The sequence below is a fragment of the Penaeus monodon genome, unplaced genomic scaffold (genome assembly GCF_015228065.2).
Source record: "Penaeus monodon isolate SGIC_2016 unplaced genomic scaffold, NSTDA_Pmon_1 PmonScaffold_581, whole genome shotgun sequence".
Lineage (NCBI taxonomy): Eukaryota > Metazoa > Arthropoda > Malacostraca > Decapoda > Penaeidae > Penaeus > Penaeus monodon.
In genome coordinates this window covers 15,112-25,000 of record NW_023660785.1, presented here as the reverse complement: position 1 = coordinate 25,000, position 9,889 = coordinate 15,112, and positions in this window count along the sequence as shown.

Below are 9,889 nucleotides of genomic sequence, written 5' to 3'. Positions count from 1 at the left end.
TTTCATCTTGGGGGAGGCAAAGGTGGGCGAGGAGCTAGATTCAAGCAGGTTGTGAGCGTCGAGAGGGACGCATGATAGCGTGCCCGGCAACATTTTGCTTCCTGGGTAAATAAACAATGGTGACGTCAAACTCTGCTAGAACTTCAATTGCGCGGCGCGTCGCCCATGAGGGTCCCTACCTTTAAATATGGACGTGAGGGGGGAATGATCAGTGTGCACTTCTATCTGAATTCCCAAGATTAGCTCTCGAAAGTAAACGAGGGCCATGTGATACTTAGTAGTTCACGGTCCGTCGTATGATAGCGTTTCTCCGCTGAATTGAGGGCGCGACTTGCAAAGCAAGGGGCTGCGTTTTTCCGAATGGCCAGGGTTCTGGTGGGTACTGCTCCGAGCCCGAGGTTTGAGGCATCAGTGGTGAGGACAAAGGCAAGCGGGAATCGGGGAAGGCTAAGAGTGGACCCTTAATTAATTGCGACTTAAGAGTTGTAAATGTGGCTTTTTCCTCTTCTGTCCACTCCCAAATAGAATCCTTTTTAAGGAGATGATTAAGCGGTGTCGCGATGGACCTGTAATCTTGAATGAACGGCCTGTAAAAACCTGAAAGCCTAAAAATGATCTAAATTCCTTCTGGTTCTTAGGTGTTGGAAAGTCGGCAATGGCTTTAACTTTTGAATCATTAGGTGCAATACCTTTAGATGACAAGGTAGGGCCCTAAAAATTCTAACTTAGATTTGAAGAACTGACACTTGCTAGGTTGAATAGTTAATCCTGCATTTTGATAGCCTATTGAAAACCTGATGCAATTTATTCTCGTTTCAGAGAGGGGGGGCGAGCAAATTAAAATATCATTTAAATAAAACGATCGTTAATTATCCTGATAGTACAAGTGACATTAATCTGCTAAAGTAAGAGGGAATTGCGAAGGCCAAAAGGGCATACTAAAAATTCAAAGTGTCCCATATGAGTCGAGAAACCCGTAATGGCACGCTCTCAGGAGCCACAGGGACTTGCAGGAAGCCTTTAGCAAGGTCAATAGTTGAAAAAATCTTATTATTAAGCCAATGTCTTGTAACAGCAATCTAAGATTAGGAATTGGGGAGGGATTCTGGCATGTTATTTTATTCAACTTGCGATAGTCGACCACTGGGCGGAAAGTATTATCCTTCTTTGGACAAGGAGGAGGGGGGAGGCCCAGGGTGAATTGCTTGGTGAATAAGATTCATGTCCAACATTGTTTTAACCTCCTTTTCCAAGCCCTGTCGCTTGAATGAGGGATCTTAAAACTTGATATGTATGAAGGCTTAGCATCAGGCTCGGGGGTAATGGAGTGTTGAAGCAATGTTGTTTTTCGATAGGAACGGTCCTTGGTTGCAGTACGCTTGGGAGTTCTTTAAACAAGTTAATCAAAATATCATATCCTTCATGAAAATCTAAACTTTGCTTCAGAACATGATCAGAGCTCTGCTCATCAGGGGAAGATGATGTTGCAGTGGCAGAAAAAACAGGGGAGGGAGCAGGTAAATCAAATTCGCAGATAGGCAAGTCTGTGAATTCATAGGATATTACAGGTACACCAGCGTTAATAGTCAATGGGACCGGGGTCAGATTAAATACATGCCCTGACATCTATTATCAGTAATATTATACAAGGAAGGTAATGTTGCACAAACCTTTACCTCGTGTATTATCAGGGAATATCAAAGCAGTACCAGGAAAGGGGAGTGAGGTGCAGAGAAAAGGTGACTAGGTCTGTGTGACTTCCATAGATTTGTCATTGGGGTGTGAAGGGGTCGGTATGCGTCCCTAGGCAAGAGGGAGTCCTTAACAGGTAATTCTGACCTTAAAAGTATGCTATTACTGCGAGGGTAGAGGAAATTCCTGTACGGTATAAGAAATCATGACCCCAACAAGATTCTTCTACGACAAACTTGTGAGCAAAATTTCACTACCCAAAAGAAAAGTTTAAAGGCCCTTTTTTGCCTAAAAGCTGATATCTTTTCTCCTGTTATCCCACAAATGGTGGTTTGACTCGGTTGCAAATTAAAAGATAAATTTGAAATTCTGCAAAGTATCCAACGAGACCACAGAACAAAAAAGATCCCCTGTCTAAGAAGAAATATGCAGGCTTGCCATTTAATATAGATGGAAGCAATGGGGGCTGAGTGATATCATTAGGGATCAACTAATTGGACAATGTGATGTGTTACCGGTATTGTTGCCGTGTCTGGGTGTTTTTGGCTTTTCCCTAAAAAATGGCGGGTTTTCTTGGCGTTGCCGGAGCCCAAACTGTACGTTTGACTCACCCGGTCTGGGAACGCCGAGCAGTGAGCCATGGATGTGAGGGGTGCCATGATAAGGGCAGTATGGAGTCGAATAACATGAGTCGGCACCGTGACCTTTTGCACAACAGTTTTAAACACTGATCCCTGTCCGGTGCCCCGTTTGTGACACAAGGTGTTTAGTCGGGAACATGAGGTGAGTTAGATGACGGGGGAAATAGTCTTATGTCCCTATTATATTTGTGAGGGGTGTTTTTGTTTTGGGGCTGTTGTGGTCTCGTGTCATTGTTTTTGGAACCGCGGTTAGGGTTGCGTTGTGGTTTGTCGTTTGGTTGTTTGTTTTTGTTTTTGGTGTGTTCGCCTTAGTATTGTGAATGCCTGCATTGACCCATACAGTGGGATCCTTCTCTCTGATTGACTTGGCAATTCGCCGGTAACTAAAATAATCGGGATCCTCACAAGGTTCCCAAACTTGCTCTTGTACAGAATAGGTAAACAAAGCAACTAGGATAGATTTCACCATATACGTCAAGGGGGGAGACGTATGTTCGTTGAACAAGGGTTTAATGTGGGAGTCCGGTTGTGACTCCATTTTTAAAATTGACCCCGAAGCTGATTGATAAAATATCGAATGTCTTCTGACAAAGAAGCAGGCTTTAAATGAATAAATCTCGCAAACTGAATATGATGACTTACATCTAAGGATTTGAACGAAGATCTAAAAATATCTTTGAATAACTCCAACTGCGCAAAACGGATGGCAATGTCTTGAAGGCATTAAACGCGTTTCGTACTTTTGCTGAGGTCAACTCTAAACGGTTTCAGCCGCGTTTACGCATTTATTGCCAAGAAGGGTCATCTCTAGACATTCCACCTTTTAATAATCATAGATTCAACATTTTCCAAGAAAACTTCAACCGGAATGGGCGAGCCATCAAATTTCTGTACGATATTAATGTCTGATGGGGTTGAAACATCATGTTTGAGAAAGGGGTTGGGAAGGGTCGGTCTGAGGGGGTTTAGTGGTGAAATTTGCAGTTGAAGGCTTAATGGGGAAGTCAGAGATAATCGGAAACGGGGCGGGAGGGAGAATGCGAAATTTAAATTATCCAACCCGAGAAAATTCACTAGTTTCCCCTGAGATTCTGAATATTTTACCACTTTGTAAATTTACTCATGAATAGTGGCCTCCAGCTCGAGGATCCCTCCCAGGCGAGTCTCCAGGTAGGCCTACGGGCCATCTCTAGTTCCTCGCGACAGGTCTCGTCGAGTTGCCAAAGCCATGATCTCCTGGGTTCGTCCCAAAGGCTACCTCCATCCCGAGACAAGAACAACCTGATGGGCAGGGTCGTCCACAGGAAACGAGTAGGTGCCCATATAGCTTGAGTTGGCGATCTTATATATAATAATAAAATATATATATAATATATATAAAATATATAATATTATATTATGTGTGGGGTGTGTGGGGTTTTGTGTGTGTGTAGTATGTATATTTTAAATTTTTTATGTATATTTCACTTGTATAATTATATTGTGGGTTTAAAGTGGGGTGTGTGTGTGGCGTGTGGTGTGTCTGTGTGTTTTGTGTGTGTGTGTTTGTGTGTGTTTTGTGTTGGGGCATTTGTCTGTGCTTTTTGTTTGTATTTATTATCAATATTGTTAAATATAATATATATATAATAAATATATATTATATATATAAATAATATATAATATATAGATATATATATATATATAACATATTATAATTTATATATATATATATTATTAATATATATCAAATATATATTATTATTAATCGACCACTTCTTGTTAGCACGCGATGGAGGATCCCCAGAACTGCAGGGTTACCGGAGTGCCCAGTTCTGTGGCACCGACTATAGGGTGCTTGTGGCTACCCTGCGGGTCCACTTCAAAACTCCCCGTCCCCCCAGTGGCCACCCCAAGGTTGGGGTTTCACTTGGACAGACTAAGGGAGGTGGAGTGTGCCCGTGGGGTTTACCACGGCAGTCCTCTGACCGATTCACAAAACAGCAACCTGACGGACCCAGTTGCTCTGTGGGAGTTCTTCAAGCGCGTAAAACTCGAAGCAGCTCAGGAGACCATTGGGGGTTTCGCCCAAGGACAAGGCAGAATACCATTTCCCCGGAGACATTAGAGGCCCCCTGAAGCGTGTCGCAAGGCTCGGCTGAATGGAATTAAGTCTTGCGTGTTCCATGGTGCGTAGGGCTCGGACACTGCTGAGAATGGACAAGGAACAGTCCATCAGGATTCTTGCTGAGGAGGTCGAAGGCCATTTCTTGGGAAAAGACCTTCGCCTGCCTAACAACCCTGAGAAAACCCTAAGCTCTCCTCACAGATGACTGCAGTCCGATCAGCGGATGGACGGGTCATCTCAGATCATGTTGAGGTTCGTGAACGTTGGGCTGAGTATTTTGAACAGTTGTACCAGGTGGACCCCCCAACAGTTTTGCTTGGATGCAAGCGATGTCGCAGTGCTGTGCGGTCCCGCCATCAGCGAGGGAAACCCCCTACCCTAACATTGGTTAGGCTGGCGATTTCCAACGGAAGAGTGGGAAGCTGCAGGCATATGTGATATCCCTGCTTTAACTGCTAAAGGGGGGGGGTGAACCTATGGCTCGGGGCCCGCATACAGTCCTGACTGCCCTTTGGCAGTCTGGTACCATTCCCCCTGACCGCTGAGGGGGGTGGTCATCCCTCTCTGGAAGGGGAAAGGGGATCGTTGGTACTGTAGCAACTACCGTGGCATTACACTGCTCAGCATACCAGGCAAGGTTCTCGCCCACATTCTTCTGAAAGGGATCCGCAACCACCTACTGAGGCATCAGAGACCGGAGCAGTCTGGATTTACTCCTGGCAAGTCCACAATAGACCGTATACTAGCGCTTCGAGTAATTGTGGAACGCCGTCTCAGTTGGGTCGTGGGTTGCTCGCAGCCTACATCGACCTCAAGAAGGCTTTCACTCGGTGCATCGGAATCGCTATGGGAGATCCTGAGGCTCAGGGGAATTCCGCCCACAATTATTGGCCTGATAGCAAGCCTCTATACGGTACTGAAATTTCTGTAAACTGTGATGGGGGTATGTCGAACTTTTTCCCTTTTTAATTCAGGGTGAGGCAAGGCTGTGTCCTTGCACCAATTCTTTTCAACACTTGTATGACTGGATAATGGGAAGAGCTACTAGCCAAAGTCAGTGCGGAGAAACACTAGGCAATATTAAGGTCTCAGACCTTGACTTTGCCGACGATGTTGCTATCCATCTGAGTCATTGGAGTCACTTGTGGCGGCTCTTGATGCATTTAGCAATGAGGCGAAGCCCTAGGCCTAGAGGTCTCCTGGACCAAGACCAAGATTCAGGACTTTGGGGCCTGTTAGGGGAACCCTTTTCAGTCGATCCATGCTTGCGGCGAGGCCCGTTGAAGTTACAGAAAGTTTTACATACCTTGGTAGTGTAATCCATATCTCTGGTTGTCAGACCAAGAAGTAGTAGACGGATTGGTTTGGCAACAGGAGCCATGAATAATAATAATATAATATATATATAATTTTAAATAATCATAAAATGTTATAAAACTTCTCTTTATTCTCACTTTTATCATCTTATTGTCATGATGATACCATTCTGGTAATTATTATTATTACCTAGGCAAGTTCGGCGGTAAGGAAGGTGTCCTCCACTAACTCGATCCTCTCTGGGGTTTACTGGAGAACGCAACCAGGCTTCCACTGGGGGGGTAGAGGACGAAATACTGATTCACTCTCTTAGCTATTGCTGTTAGGTTGATACCAAAAGTTAAGAGTTTTCAAACCCCTTTTCAGGAGACGATTTGAGCAAAGGGGTGGGGACCTGCTCCGATGCCCATTATGGATTACCCTGGCTACCCTTCTCCTCCTCAAGGAGGAGGGGCAACTCATGACCAATCTATGACGAATTCGACCCTGAACAACGGAACCCCCAAAAATGAAAAAACGAGAAGACACTTTTCAAAATCCCAACAGAGAATGCGAGGTTCGCGAATGTAAAATGCGTGAGTGAAAATCAACCGCTTTTGAACATAAACCCCTTTATCATCAAAAAGGTCCTTGATGGTCAAGTGGACGGCGATTTTGATTTTGTCAAAAAATTGCGAGATGGAAGCCTCCTTGTTAAAGTACAATACAACTCCCAGATTAAGGATTTACTTAAGCTGACGAAAATTTCATGATCTTCGATTTAAAAGTAACTATTCCTATTGGCCCAAATACCTGTAAGGGAGTAATCTTTCACAGGGATTTGAGGACGATGGAAGAAAGTGAAATTCTTGAGAGCATGAAGGACCAAGACGTAGTGGACGTTCATTGTATGACCAAGAATTTGGACACACCTCATTAAGATGTATTGGATAAAGACTCAAAATAAATTCGTTTGCCGTAAATTGCTGAAGCCCATGGCACCATCACTTGTACTAGCCAAATCTCAAATGTGCCTAATTGTGGAGGTCCCCATCAGTCAGGATCTGCTGAGTGCAACATCCTGAAGAAGGAGACCGAGACTTAGCATATATGAAGAAGCATGAAGTTATTATACTGAAGCTAAGAGGAAAGTGGAAATTTTGGACACACAAACCCGATACTTCCTATGCCGAAGCAGTAACTAACATCCCCCCTAGTGCTAGTAATGTCAGTCAACAGCTTACAGCCAAGGATAAAGAAATTGCCGAACTGAAACAAACCGTTAAAAAATTAAATATTAAAGTTTATCATTTGACTAATTGGTCGATCAATTGGCTGCATCAACCCAGAAATAAAAATCCTAAGGAGCTGATACCGAATCACAGTCCGGAGTGCACCTTCCCGTCCGGGATACTCCTGTGGGACTTCGCCTGGCTCGCGATGGGCTTCTCGTGCGAGAAGCAGATCGCATCTGTCAGTCAGGAGGTGCAGGAAAATGGAGGCTCTGTCCCCAAAACCATCCCGAGAGAGGCCCCCGGAAGCGAGGGAGAGGAGGCGTCTCCCTCCCAAAAAAAAGAAGAAAAAACTGGGGGACAAGGCACTTCCAAACCCCATAAACGTAATCTTCCGCGTCGACCATTATACAATGGAACTGTCGAAGTCTTAGATCTAAAGTAACTGTCGAAGTCTTAGACAAAAGAAAATGACCTTAAATTATTAGCCTCGTCCTATGCTCCCGATATTATAGTTTTCCAAGAAACGCACTTAACAACCTCGTCTCTTTACGAAGTCGTTTTTTCTGAGGAACTACCATCTATGTCGGAAGGATCGTGAGGATAGGGGGGGAGGCGGAGTCGCCATGTACATCCCCAAAGCCTCCCTTTTACAGAAGTGACCATTGATTCTACTTTGGAGTTTGTCGGGATGCAAAGTAAAAATTAATGGCACTATCTGGCTATATGTTCACTTTATTGTCCCCTGATGCAGTGATAGCCTATGATGAGCTCTTTGCTCTTCAGGAACGTCTGCCACAAAATAAAGTAATTTTAGCTGATTTTAATGCTCCTCATACGTTATGGGGTTCCTTTCGGGTGGATGGTAGAGGTGAGCAAATAGTTAAGTGCTTAATGAGTCTGATTTAAACCTTCTGAAAGATGGTAGTCCGACCGGGTGGACGATAATACCGGTTTAAATTTTAGCTTTATTGACTTATCACTGGTCTCTTCATCAATAGCAGCCAAGTGCCTGTCGCACACCATGACGACTCGTTGGGAAGCGATCATCTTCCTATTTTGTAATATTTATGCAACACAGTGAGAACGCCCTTTAGCGCCTAAATTTAACGTAAAAAGAGCAACTGGGTCGCCTTCACAAGGAGCGTCCTCTGCCAGAAAAGCTCAAAGATAGTCCCGTTTTCTTTTCGGGAAAATAGTTCACTACAATCTTTACTAGTAATCTTGATGACCTGCGTTCAAATCCCTCGCCGCCAGTAGATGGTAACCCTGGACATTCCTTGCACACAGAGGGTCATTTTAAAACCCAAAATAACAGACAGTATGTCACACCCAAAAATGTCCATTCTAAGAAATGGACTCAAAACCCAAAACCCTTTTAAAACCCCTCTCCCTCCCGCCCCTCTCTCTTTCTCTCTCTCCCCTCCTCCTCTCTATCTCTTCTCTTCTCTCTCTCTTTTCTCCTCTCCCCCACACACACACACATACAAAAAAAATAATATATATATATATATATATTAAAATATTGCATTTATATATATATATATATATATATATATAAAATATATATGCATATATGTATATATATATGCATTTATTTATAAATAGAAACACACACACACGCACGCACGTACGCACACACCACGCACGCACGCACGCACGCGCAAACACACACATCAAAACACAAACACACACCACAATAATTATATATGCTCTATATATTAGTATATATATAAATATATTATTTTTAAAACATATACATATATATAATGTTATTATTGGTATTAATATATATTATATATTATAAATTCTTAATATGCATACATATCTATATATATATATATATATATATAATATAATATATATATATATATATATATATATATGGATGTGTATGTATATATATATGTATATATTGTGTATATTATATTATATATATATATATATTAATATATAAATATTTATATATATGGATCTATGTACACAACACACGAGATGGCCGATTTAAATCATGGGTCATTGAAATAAAATTTAAAACAAGAATAATTGATTATATAAATTTTTTCTTCTGTCCAAAACAACAGAAATTTTAAAGGGATAGGTATGAAAATAACCCATAATTATCCCTTTCTTTATATATATATATTATTTTTATATATATATATATATATATATATATATATATTATATTATATTTCTGTGTAAATGTGTATATAATAAAATTTTTCCACATTCCATTAAAAATCAAATTAAAGAGTTGTACTTGTTTCAGAGAAGTAGAATACTGAAACATTTGCTTAAACCCAATACAGTAGTGGCAAAAATATATATATATATTATATATATTATATATATAATATAATATATATATATATAGCTTTAAAAAAAAAAAGTTTACTTATTATAATTTTTTATGAAGTAATGGATTTATGACAGAACATTCACAATTATTACAGCCTGTGGTTAAAAAAAGACCATTGAATACTTTTTTTGAAAAGTTATTATTTCCCTTCATTTGTATAGGTCACCAGGTTCAATTCGTTTATCTGCTCTAAGTTTCTTTATTTTGTTTATATTACCTGCATTATCTGTCACAAATACAATATACAAATATAAAAACTTTGTAACAAACGTGTCCAAAGTTTTTCTATCTATTTATCTATCTGTGTGTGTGTGTGTAGATATATATGTATTTATATAAATATATATATATATATATATTTTATATTATTAAAATTTTAATATATATAATGTTATTTAGATATATATTTATATACAAATATAGTTTTATATATATATATATATATTTGTATAGATAGATAAATAGATATATACACATATATGACTAGTATATATATATGAATTGTGTGTGTGTGCTTATATGTATATATATATATGTATATAGATATTCATTCATTTAT